Raw genomic sequence first — 13,911 nt, 5'->3', positions numbered from 1 at the left:
ATGTGCTATTTTTCTGTTGACAGCCTGTTTGAGATTTTGCATAAAACACCAAAGTGCTTTTAATTGATGCCAGCATTACTGGACGTTCATCCGACAGTAAATTGCAAACAAAGTGTGTAAATTAACATGCATAGTTATGTATTTATGCAGCCATAAAGAGGCGGCAGTTTTTCACAGGACTTACCAAGGTTACATTTATCATCTTAGCAGCTGTAGCATATCATCGTGGCCGACTCTAGATGTAAATCTAAAACACATTCCCAAGAGGCTTTTCTAAAATGTGAACCACAATGATAGGAAAGTCAATTGATTTTGTGGGTTTCCAATTGACAGTTGAACTTGGATATGTTGAATCATAAAACATGAAAACAAATGTTAACTGTAACTATCAATTCCTTTGAGATAAATATGTATATACGTTGCAAGCAACACATATATTATAAAGATAAGCCTTATGTTTATATTGTTGTAAGACAGAATTAGAATGGAGCTTTCAAAAATAGTAGATAAATTGAAGCTGCGATGTTGTACATGTTTAGATACAAGCAACTGATGTTGTATCAAGCTGTCTGTCAGAGGCTATTGTAAAAATAGACACTGTGATTCTTTCACTCTCTCTCTTTCTATATAGATTGAAAGTTGTGTCTGGGTTTCTCTATTAAGCGATCATTGAAGTTTCAGATAAGGTCTTAGGTTGTTTTAACGCTTCACTTCCTGCTATGAATAATTTTGTGTGATTGTTTGTACTCTGCAGATTGCATCAAAGCGTTATTAATTGCTTTGATTTACTTTGGATTTAGATTGATTTCTTTTACCATAAATGGATTTTCTATTCACATATTCATTATTGCCAAGCTTCATGTAGCATGCTATTATATGGTCACATCAACCGCCTTGTTCCTTTCTCAGTAAATTGGATATTACTGATGCTGATGTTTCCCCTGAATAGAAGTATATTCCCTACTTGGTTTGATGAGATAAAAAAGCAGACTTTGGGGGAGCTGGGTTTTACTGACAGCCTCTATAAACTATCAGGATCCTTGAAAATTGAAACAGGAATCCTGCCATTGCAAAAAGGGATACTCGCAGCAATTGCTACCAATATCAATCTGCTAGCTCTGCAATAGTTCTCAAAGCTGTGATTTTAGACATCACAGCAAGGGAAAGCAGCCTACCGAACTCTAATGACAAGGCTTAGAGGAATGCTGTACTAAAGAATCCATCTACTCTTTTTATAAAATTAAACATCACCACAACTTGAAAAAGACTGAGAAATATAGATGCCTTGGTTATAGTTATATAGTGCTTATTAGAAGAAATGATGACAGTTTGAACATAATAAAGAAACATGTTCAACAAATTGCTTGTGTGGATGTCCAGGTGTTTAAGAATTTAATCATGATGTTGAGAAAGATTTCGACTTACTTTTGTTTGATATCCCATTAAGCAAATGTATGTTATCGAGCGTATATCTGCAAATTAACACATCATTGCATCCTGTTTCAAGGAACGTCTCATCAGTGTTCTCACAGATGTGCAAATGCCAAAGAAAAATATAAATATCTTGGCAAGGTATGTGTTCAATCTGGGAATTGACTGTTCTGCTTAATTGGCTAAATATACAGTTGCCCTTTGAGTAGACCAATAAACATCTTCTGATGAAACAGATTTCATGCACTGTCCAGCAGTTGGACAGGACAAATCTGAGGCTGAAATCCCTCTGCAGGTGAATCCCACCCACAGTGCAAGAGCTATTCACATTTCCCCTGACCCTGATCCCCAGGAAAACACAATTACCCGAATCCCATCATTGGAAATACCAAAGGCCCGGATCAAAAAACACTTCAGCTCAATCCTCACAGTGCAGTGCAGTGTGTGAGATTGAGTGTGATGCTTGTTTGGCAAGTGTGTGTATTTGTGGTGGTGTTAATGAGGCCACTGTGACCTGTCTCCTCCTTGCAGTCTGGCTCATCATCTTATGGGGCCTGCTGCTCCCACATGGAGCTTGCCCTGTCTGGGCGTGTGGCAGGCCAGGAAAGAGGGCTTCATCTATCAGCCCACTCCACCGCAGGAGTTAGCCTGCCCGCCAGGCCCCTACTGTGGGATGGATTGCAGATGCATCCCACTGTCCTCCTCCATCATCAAGTTTACAGGCAATCACCTGCCTTGCTTCTTTGATGGAAATGGGGACCTTTATGTAAAGGGAGAGGACAGGGGTGGCTTGGTTTTTTGTTTCTGTGTATGGAGTTTTTGTAGGATGGGGCTTGGAGTTTTTGTGGGATGGAACATGTTTCTGTTTCAACATCCTTTATTCGTCCTGGAACAACACTTATATTGTCCGTCATTGTCCTTTGATCTTCTGGTAGGTTTAGGACATCCTGGAAGGCCACCTTCCTTCAGAGGTCTAGCTCCAACCTTAATTAAACACACTTGAACCAACTAATTAAGATCCTCAAGAGCAACAGGATTGATGGAGCAGAACGGAGCTAAATTCTCCAGGAGCAGGATTGGACATCCCTGGTTTAGAGTTTTTACTATAGCCTGCAAAACTCTAATCAACCAGGCTACACCTTCTGGATTTAGAGTTATAGGGACAAGTCCTGCAATAACATTCCTATTCACCAGTCATTGATGTCCAATTTTAGGGGTAGGGGTGTGGCAGGGATGTCCAATTCTGCTCCTAGAGGCCAGATTTCAGCTCCAACCCCAATCAGAACAAATTTTGAACCAACTAATCAAGATCTTCAGGACTTACAGGTGCCATGGAGCCGACTGGAGCTAAACCTCATAAGAGGCCACTCTGTAGGAAGTTGACTATGATTGGACATCCCTGAATTAAAATTATTGCTAGGGCCTGAAACAACACCCTTATCACCCAGTTTATCACTTCTGATTTTAGGCTTAAGGTCTGGGATTGGAACAACATTCTTTTCAACCAACTAGTGGCCTCTAACATCAAGGGTGGTTTAGGGTCAGGGCTAGGGAAGGACTATGATTGTTAATATTTTTGGAGAACCAACAAAGTGTGTTGATTCAGGAACATGTCCTACTGCATCTTGGCAAATCACATTATTCACAAGCATCCAGTCAAGAATCCAGATGTTCTTTCTTAAGTTGTGCTCTTAACCATTCCGGGCCACTGCATCTCCTGCAAATGCAGTTCATCTTCCTCTTCGCCGATCTTTCTAGTGTCAGTGCTTAGGGAGGGAGAGCAAATAAGAGGGAAGGAGAATGATGGAGAGAATAAGGAGTTCTAAATCAAGGACATTACCCAATCTCATGTGTTATTATCTATTTGGCATAAGGCTGGCTCTAATTGAACATGCAGATTTGCCTTTTTCTTTCTCTCTCCTAATAATAATTATGATGTCAAATGAGAGATGGCTCCACAGGCTGCTGCTGGAATATTAAACAACTAGAGCTTTGGCTGTGTGTGTGTTGGAAGGATGTTGGAGACCTACCAGCAGTGTTACTGAAGGTCATTGGGAGTCCTTTTTTTTCTATTCCTGTAACTAATCAGCCTAAAAGCTCTGCTCACGAGGACATGCTCCCCTTTTAATGGAACGTCTCATACATTAAAGGGGACTCGCGAGGGGCTACATTGGAGGATTCCTTCTACCCATGTCAGCTCTCATTTTTTATGAAGACTTTTGGGTTATTGAGGACCATAAATATGCACAATTAAATTGTGTTAGTTTTATTAGGGGGATGGTATTCATGATGGTATAGCTTTGTGATGTGATGCACGACTTTCAAGTGTGAACACTTCGAGCTACAAAACTGTGCATGAAAAAGAGGCACTTGAGTCTAATGAACTAAATGAGATGATGGTTTAAACAAAGTCTGTGATGAACAGATATGCCAGAATTAGTGTTACAACATCTTAAGAAACTAAGAGATATTCGCTGTGACATTTCGGTTCAAATAATGCACCAATAAGTCCTAGCCAGTCGACACATCAAGTCATTGCTTTTCTTTATGACTGAATATGGTCTGGTATTAATTGAAGCCATAATGTGGCTATACTTAAAGTGACAGTGTCTCATATAGTGAATAAGAGCTCTGAAAAGGAATCAATCTACTTTATGACTTTAATATCATACACATTCAAGTCAAGCAAGTCCATTTGCTTTTAGTGTACTGAAAGCACTTAGTTTAACTGTACATCATTCTCTGGCTGTCCTCAGTCACTCCACACAATGTTTTTACACGCCACAACAGTTATTCACACCTACGCTCTTCTGCTGGAACTGAGTTGATGCCTAACTTAAATAATTACACTTGTCTTTCAGACAGCTGTGTTGATTTGACTAATTGCCATTCTTTAATTTTTTTTTTTTTTTTTAAGGTTTTTATAAGCAGTGACTTAAAAATACTGGGTATCGTGGAGATGTTCCTGATTTTGTACATAACAAGTTGTGGATACATTTATTTCTTTTGGAGAATTAATATTTCATGACCTAATAACTGATGCTCAGAGAAATTTGATGCATTATAGTTTGACTTTAATCTGACTAAAGTCTTTGCAGGAGGGGATTATAAAAAGACTTAGCAAACAATCATGTGCTAGCATTAGCTTTATATTTTGACAGTTGGCTGTTTATTCAGCTTGTACATTAGAGGTACCAGAGTGAATGAATGTTACTGTATTTTACAAATGCGCATCTCAGAAGCATTGTGTATTTCTTCTCAAATTATTCATTCAAATGCAAAGTATGGATCACGAGTAGCATGTGCTAGCACAGTAAGTAAATGTGACGTGTGTCTATGAATTTTTATTTATAACCAAGTTATTCTATAGTTTAGGGTATATTTCATGTCCATTGATGATATTTTTAACAATTTTCTTCACAAGAGAAGGGCATGTATATTATAACCTCAAACAAATATTATGTGCCCCCTATGTTTCAGTTTGCTTGAAATTGCCTTGATGTCCCTTGAAAGGTTCAAAATAATAAATAAAAAATGTTCATCTATATCTTAATACTTCAGAAAATTGAAAAACAAGGTTTTTAAAAAATCAGTTTAAATATAATTTTCATTTAAATTAAGAAAATATGTTGTTGTTGTTGTTTTTTTTGTCCGCAAACGTTCTCTCATCTACGTTACCAACCAAGCAACCAAAAATGGTTAATCACAAAACCATGCGACCAGCATCATATAATATTTTTCAGTGGTGGATATTTAAACAAAATATTGTGTTCGAATACTCGTATTTTTAAAATATTTTATCAAAAAATAATAAACCTAGTGTGAAGAAGTATATTAACTCTCCATCAACTATGTTAGGTACATTGTTATGGTTAACTAAGTTACTAGACAGTTCTTGGATAACATAGTTGTCATGACCCTACTGTATGACCTTTTCCATTGATGATAATGATTGGTTGCCATAGAATTGGCAGTACACCCGTTCATCCGGTATACTAATGTCAATTTCACTTACGATATGTATTTTTCAAGTACTACCATATACTGGGACGTAGCTGAAACAACTGCTGTATCTGTTCAAAGACGACAAAGAGCGCTATGTAGAGTGTATTGAGAGGAGACCACTATTAACTGCATATCATTCTTACTAATGGTTATAACTTTATAACACAACAATAAATAACCCACAGAACTAACCCTCATTAACATGGCAAATACCATGTGGAGCCCTATGATCTATGCGGAAACACGGACGGAATCACGGAATTCAGTCACAAATGGAACTTACTGTATAAAGCAGAATTTGGCCATTTTTGGATTAATAAATCAAAAGTAGGGCTGTACAATGAATCAAATGCAATATAGACTAGTGTCTGTGTATATTAAAGTTCAAAAAGACTGCTATTGAAAATGAAGTCTGCCACACACACACACACACACACTGAAGTACGTGTGACGCTCGTGGTGTGTTCAGCGTTTCACCATTTCATTTGAGAAAAACTATTGGCATATACAGTATATACACACAGAAACTCAAAGGTCTTCATGACAACCTGTCAAAATAAAAGTTCAGTTTAACTTGAAGAAATTATAAAATATATTACTTTTGCACAGTAGAGTGTTTTATAAATTGATTTGATTACCACCATTTTTGAAAGTAAATTTATATTTGAAACTACAATGTTTTTATGTTCTTTGTACTCATGACAGTAAAATAAGCCACTATGAACCTTTACAAAGGAAAAATACAGTGAAATCCCTGTACACATGGAAATCTGCAAAAAAAAGAAAAAACAAATAAAATCAAATCACTGTGTAGCGGCACACAGTTTGTGTAATATAGCTGAACGAATTCACCAAGAAAAACATGTAATATCAAAACGTTGTTTAATGATTAAACATGGCAATGGTCAGATATGTTCCACTAATGAATACCAATAGTAATTTTATTGAGAAGCATATTCTTTTTTTCTTAATGTGAAATATATAACCAACTGCTGTTCAGGTATTATTAGCAGTAATAGTCTCCTTCTTTTTTGGAACATTATTCAGAAAATTCTTTATAAACCCTGCAGGTGTCATAAAGGTCACTGGCAATGAGGTGCATTTTTAATTGAACCATTTTTAATTTTGTAATTATTCTGTCCATTCACACCATTTTGACCCACTGAGACTGACTGCAAACATGAGGGGTGAGCCTTATCACACTGACAGGATAACCAACAAATCACAGTTGTGTTGACACACCGGCTCCTCTTATATGACTTTTCACCCATATTAACCTGTTCTTCCTTCACATTCAAAACAAAGGTTCTCGATGAGACAACAATAAGAAATGTTTGCTTCCCTCTAAAACGTTGTCCTTTGGGCTTGCTGTTAGACAGTTTTTGTTGTTGTTGTTGTTGTTTTTACTATTTGATCACCTATTTTGTTTTGTTTGTTTGTTTATTTTCTCATCCAAGCTAAATTCATCCATTTTTTGCACTACCTGTGTAAGAATACATTAGCATTTAGGTGTGAAAGTGAAACATGTCTTCAGGCTTAAAATACATATGAACACAAATATAAACAGACATGCACACTGGTGTGATGTTCCTTACACAGTGTTCAAGCTCATTTTGAAGGAGGAATGGTTTTTCTGTATCCTGCGTTTGTGTGACCCCATTTTAAGTACTTGGTGAGCACAACCTCATTCTGCAAAATGTCAGAAAAACAGGCTAAAACATGTACATCAAGAGCCTCTCTGTAAATTCACTGATCACATTTGACCTTTAGAAATGACAGAAATCTGGCAGTATCCGTTGTGTTGCGTTCCCTCTGAAATCAAACCTACAGAGCCAGTTTTATAGACGGCAGTAGGAGATGTTATTGTTGAATGTGGAACATCATAACAGCTTCCATTCGCTGGCCATCATAGCTGCCATGCACCAGCAGGTAAATGTCAGACCTGAGATCTGAGAATGGAAATGTGACTCTTTAAAATCTTCACTGATTTCTGTGTAGAAAGAGCCACTGCCGAATGCAGATGTAGTTTTAACAGAGTATGGCCGAATACGCTCTGACAGCTGAATGGAGCTCTTTCATAAGCTTTTAAAGCTGTGGTGTCTTTGTCTCTCTTCAAAGTAATCAGTGATATTTTTTATCAATGCTTTATCCTAAGCATTTCATCATCTGATCACAAGAAGCACTAAAAACCCTCAGAAACTCCAAGTGTGTCGTCTTCCTGCTCCAACAGACAGTTTGCTAAAACAGGTACTCTCTGGTTAAATCTCTCACAAAAGAAAGCCAAACTACTTCCGTATAGACCTTACAATACAGAGGTGTAAGGGACACAGGTCAATTTAGCTCAAAGGGAATTATTAATTAATATATAGGGAATTTTAAAAGAGTCACATATTTTATGACTGAGCAACTGAATCGTCCCCTTCCGGAGCTCCTCCGTGACAGATTCGAGACCGGTGCAACGCGCAGCTGACGCTCGTTAACACCCGCGCCACCGGCCTCGCACCTTTTCCTCACGGCTCTCGCCCTCCCAGGCCGGGGGTACCCACGAGACTGTGCTCTACTCCCCCCGGGTCCAGTCTCAGCGACTGCAGAACCTGGGTGTAAGGACAGAAAAGACGAGAGAAAAGGAGACGGAAGCACAGGGAGCGACAGACGAAAGAGGGAAGAGAGGCGAAAAAAATTCTTGGTCCCGTTCCCAGACACACTGCCGCTCGGCCCTTACCCACATGGAAAAAACCTATATAAACATATATGTTTCAATATAGGTTTTGATATAGGTTTTACATATATGTGACATATATAAAATTGGCCGTTTTCCTATATTATATGTACATATATGTACATATATGCACACATAATATAGGAAAACGGCCAATTTTATATATGTCACATATATTAAAAACCTATATCAAACCTATATTGAAACATATGTTTATATAGGTTTTTTCCATGTGGGACCAATTTCACGTGTTCGTGTAGCGGTGTGTTTTCTGCGTTGTGTCGTAATCAAAGACAGACTGCGAAAAATCTTGCCATCAGGTCCTCACTTTATTCTGTATAACACAAATGGCAATATATGAGGACTTGTGCAGCATACAAACAGCATGCGGCAGCAACGCACAACGCTGAGAAAGAGAGATATTAAAAGTAACTTAAGTAAAGAAAAATAATCAACGAAACATCTGAATGTACATCACAGAGGGGTTTTGGATTACAATCATACAAATATATCATGTGAATTCAGCTGTTACATGAAACATGGCCTTAATTGAATCACCGCAAAAACTTTGTGCGACCTACCGCTGTGATGTCTCATGCAGACTGGGAAGCAGCAAAGTGCGTCAACACCCCAAGTCAGCATGGCGGCAAGAAACCCCAAATATGGTCATGGCAAGTGGAATCACAAAATAATTGTCTAAATACATAACTGCTACATTCGCACATACATAAGTTCTTGCATAATTTTTTTCGTTAATTCTTAGTTTTTGCCTTGATAATAGAAAATATGAGCTAGGCATCATGTATGACAGTCAAAAATGAGATATGAGCTACAAAATGACCAGATCCTGCCATTAGCTATATAGAAGACATATCTTGTATGTATAGGGCATATATATGGATATGAAGAAGCAATACAGGAGACCTATATTTCCTGTATATGCACATATATGCACCTCAATTTTGCCTATATGTGGCATATATACACATATATGCAGTATATATACGCATATATGCAGCATATATATAGCATATATGCAGTATATATGCGCATATATGCAGCATATATGTACATATACACTGCATATAGGTTTCATATATGCGCATATATCCACATATAGGTTCTTTCCATGTGGGATAGCCAGCTTACAGGCTCTTCCTCGCAGTGCCATGCGATGGTACTGGATGTTCGGTGGACGGTTCGATCCTCCTCCGCCCCCTGGCGGCCGGGGATGGCTCCTCCGGGTGAGGGCAGCCGGCAGTGAGTCTCTCGTTCCCTGCTCCTCCCCTTCATGGTGGACGGCAGCAGGCTCCGGCCCACGGCGAACGGCGGCGACTCCTCCGCTCCCTCTCAGACGGCAGCCAACCCACCTCGACCCAGGAGCACGACAGCAAGCTCTCCGTCCCACCTGTTGATCAGTCGCTCCAGCCACCACCACCTCAGGCAGCCACTCGCAGTCTTCACACTCCCGCGCTGCCCGACCTCCTCAGCGCCGCGATCCCCCTCAACAGCGAGGGCTCTCCGACAGCATGTCCCTCCTTCCTCCTGGGTTTCGGCACCAATGTAACACAGTTCATACATACAGGAAGAAGGAGACGGGAACCGGCGAACATTCAAACAGATTTAATATATAAAATAAACAAATAACAAAACGAAAGCCACACAAACATAATAAAACCATAAAATAAGCCCAGGCCTGGTCCTCTCTCGTCCTTCACTGTCATTGCTTCCCTTTTATGCTTCCGGAGCTCCTCCGTGAGAGATTTGAGACCAGTGCAATGTTTAGCTCATTCCCTCGCATTAAATTCATAAGCACACAACACAAGACACTTCTCTTTAAAGGTGCCCTAGATTCAAACATTTTATTTACCTCGGCATAGTTAAATAACAAGAGTTCAGTACATGGAAAAGGCATACAGTGAGTCTCAAACTCCATTGTTTCCTCCTTCTTATATAAATCTCATTTGTTTAAAAGACCTCCGAAGAACAGGCGAATCTCAACATAACACAGACTGTTACGTAACAGTCGGGGTGTACGCCCCCAATATTTGCATAATGCCAGCCCATGATCGAGGCATTACACAAGGGCAGCCAGTATTAACGTCTGGATGTGCACAGCTGAATCATCAGACTAGGTAAGCAAGCAAGAACAATAGCAAAAAATGGCAGATGGAGCAATAATAACTGACATGATTCATTAAAACATGATATTTTTAGTGATATTTGTAAATTGTCTTTCTAAATGTTTTGTTAGCATGTTGCTAATGTACTGTCAAATGTGGTTAAAATTACCATCGTTTCTTACTGTATTCATGGAGACAAGAGCCGTCGCTATTTTCATTTTAAACACTTGCAGTCTGTATAATGCATAAACACAACTTCATTCTTTATAAATCTCTCCAACAGTGTAGCATTAGCCGTTAGCCACGGAGCATAGCCTCAAACTCATTCAGAATCAATGTAAACATCAAAATAAACACTGTACTTACGCGATTAGACATGCTGCATGACGAACACTTTGTAAATATCCATTTTGAGGGTTATATTAGCTGTTTGAACTTTTTTTATGTTGTTTAAGGCAAGCGCGAGCATTAAAGGGCCACACACCCTGAATCGGATCATTTCTAATTATGCCCCAAAATAGGCAGTTAAAAAAATGAATTAAAAAAAAAATCTATGGGGTATTTTGAGCTGAAACTTCACAGACACATTCAGTGGACACCTTAGACTTATATTACATCTTTTTAAAAAAGTTCTAGGGCACCTTTAAAAATGTAAATGAGACTTTATTGATTATTCTGACACATAAACTAAAATCTAACAAACTCATGGAAACACATTCACATGAGTTGCAGAAAGAAAGGAAGTGAGGAAAGAATGAATTTTAAGAGAGTGAAATGATGAAATCCCAAGTTTCTAGCAATATATGCACTTCATAAGACCTGATCTGAACGAACCATCAATCATTAATGTAACCCTTCTATCGCTTCTTAGGTGGGGTTATTAGACTTATTAGACATCTAGAATCTGGAGGTATACTTGGGTTCGACGTTTGTGTCTTTAAATGGGGATTCCCTTGTTGGCGTCTTTGGCTTGGAGAAGGGTGTTTCCCAGGTTCTTTTGATTTGCTGCAGGTCTTTTCGTGTCCGGATTGATGTTGTGGGAAGCCAATCACGTTCTGGTGTGCTGGCGGAGGAGTGGAGTCTCCCTCGTGGCTGAAGTTTGAAGTTTTGAAGCAGGCGAAGTCGTTGATTCAACTTTGCGGCAAAACTTAACTTAGAACACGAGACTGTCAGTGGAAAAGAAAAGAAACTAAATAAAAGAAAGGAAAGTAAGTGAGACACGAGTAGTAAGATGGCTTGAATGAAGCTGTTTTCATCTGATCTTGATCTGCCTTGATCTTTGACTCATCTTTTTCATCTTCTTGTCTGATTCTTTGTTCGTGTACTGAATTTTTAAACTGAGGTGTTTGAGGAGTTCTGACCAATATCGTCTTTGTTTCAGATGTGGCTTTTCTCCTCCTCTTATCATAAATTACATGTTATCTGTGGTCTCTTAACTTTCAGAGAGTACAGAGAGTACAGTTTAGACATGATTTCTCTTAAAATAATGATACATTTTGCACAGATTTCATTCATGCCATCCTTTGAGTTATTAGAAGTCAGTCACGCACATAATAAACAACACGCTTTTTCAATCAACCATTCAAAAGTTTTTAAGTGATCTAAGCATAACTTGTCACATGTATAGGTTACAAACATGATATAGAATTATGCAGTTGAATGATGTTTGATTACAAGTTCGTTTAGAATTGTTTTGGATGATTTTATGCAGTTTATATGGAAAAATAGTCTCTCTGGGTTTTTCCTGTGGATTTCAACTCTGTGTCACTCAGAGGTCACTCAGAAGAAGAAGGTCTGATTTGTATCTATGTTTTGGGGATCAAGCTGTGAGTCACAATGTGTTGTCTTTTCGATCATTAGTCTTTGGTTTACTGCCCAAAGTTGACAACGTTCTTCCTTAGCTAGGAAGCATGCATGGCCATAAAGTACTTAGCTTGGGGGTTCCCAGACTGAATGGCGTCCTGAGTGTTGATTCAGAATTCTATGGAATATTTTGTTTGAATGAATCATCTGCAAGATTCATTTGTGTCTGGTTCACCCTCCGATCTTACAGAGGTCATAAGGAATCAAAATTTCCTTGAAAAAAAGAAAAGAATACCTTGATGAAGACATGGGTAAATTTTAAAGAATGTAGAAATGACTTTTGGTTCCCACTTTAGACACTTTATAGTGTCTTTAACTACTATTTACTTTAGATGAGTCATTTGCAGGGTTTTTCCTGGGTCAAAAATGGTCTTCGGTGGTGGCAGAAGAACACAGTACAAAGTACCCTACCCATGTGAAATACAAGCCCAGTACTGACAATAGATCTAAAATAAATGCAAAGAAACAGTTGGTAATATTAACTTATACTATTTATTCATAATATATAATAATAAAAAAAAAAAAATATATATATATATATATATATATATAAATTTATATTTAAAAGGTCACTGAGTGACTGAGTGAAAAGTTACACATTACACATTACTGTAAAAAAAATGTTGCATTTACACTCCAAGGCTTAATGCATTGCTATGGTTATCACTGTCAATCGGATTCAATCGCGCATTTAAATATGGCAGTCAATCCAGAAACTTTTCAATGTGTCTGTCTGTGCTGTGCAATGAATCTCTTATTGACATTGTGTTTATGCTTTGTTGGTTATAATGGAAGAATTTGCAAATACACCGAACTCGCACTGAACTAAATTTTTTCATTTAAGCACATCTGATTGGCCATTACGTTCACATGCTCAACAGAGATGTCAACAATTGGCTACAAAGCTCAACACTGCAAAAACATGTTGTAAATTGAAACCTTTGATGCTCTTCACACTCACATGTGTGCTTTAAAGCTTTTTACGCTGGCTATCAGCAGGTACCGATACTGGAGAACTGCAGGTATCTTCACATTAAATGAAATCTTTAGTGGGACAAAGATTCATTTTGGTGGACGTCAAAAAATTTCCATGCAGGAAAAACCCTGATTTGATGGAATGCACTTATTGTGCACATCCATGTTTTTACATTGTACTTGTATTTAAAAAATACCTGCATGTAATTACAGCTGTAATTAATTTCTGTAATTATATCTATGAATACACTGTTGACCCTTAACCTGCCCTTAAACCTACCGAGCCCGATCACATGAAAATGCGTATCAATAGTACGAGTTTGTAATCTCGTAGAATATATACGGCAAAATGAGTTTTGGCGTGCTTATGGTACGCAGTTTTTCGCGTGCATATGATACGCACTTTATGGCGTATTATACGTACGAAACCCCAACCCCCCCACAACCATCCTACCCAAGAGCGTATCATATACACGGCATAAAGTGCGTATCATATGCACGCGAAAAAACTGCGTACCATAAGCACGGCAAAACTCATTTTGGCGTATATATTCTACGAGATTACAAACTCGTACTATTGATACGCATTCTCATGTGAGCGTGTTAACCTACCCAAACCTGTCCTAACCTTATCTGTATCCACCTCAATAGTAGCAAAGGTGTTTTACAATACAACATCAGCACAATAAGTACACTGACCCTAACAATTATTATTATTATTATTATTTTATGTAAGCACATAGTAGTTAAAGACCAAATATAAAGCGGGACCCACTTTTGATGCCATTCTTGGTG

At 38.3% G+C, this 13,911-nt stretch overlaps 1 protein-coding gene across 3 annotated transcripts in view; it reads left to right on the top strand.

The window, feature by feature from the left end:
* nlgn3a (neuroligin 3a) overlaps nt 1-13,911 on the top strand; it is a 275,946-nt gene that overhangs the window by 183,163 nt on the left and 78,872 nt on the right. The window lies entirely within an intron of this gene.

The sequence above is a fragment of the Megalobrama amblycephala genome, linkage group LG23 (genome assembly GCF_018812025.1).
Source record: "Megalobrama amblycephala isolate DHTTF-2021 linkage group LG23, ASM1881202v1, whole genome shotgun sequence".
Lineage (NCBI taxonomy): Eukaryota > Metazoa > Chordata > Actinopteri > Cypriniformes > Xenocyprididae > Megalobrama > Megalobrama amblycephala.
The sequence above is the reverse complement of the archived record's forward strand: the minus strand, read 5'-3'. Positions and strand labels throughout refer to the sequence as shown.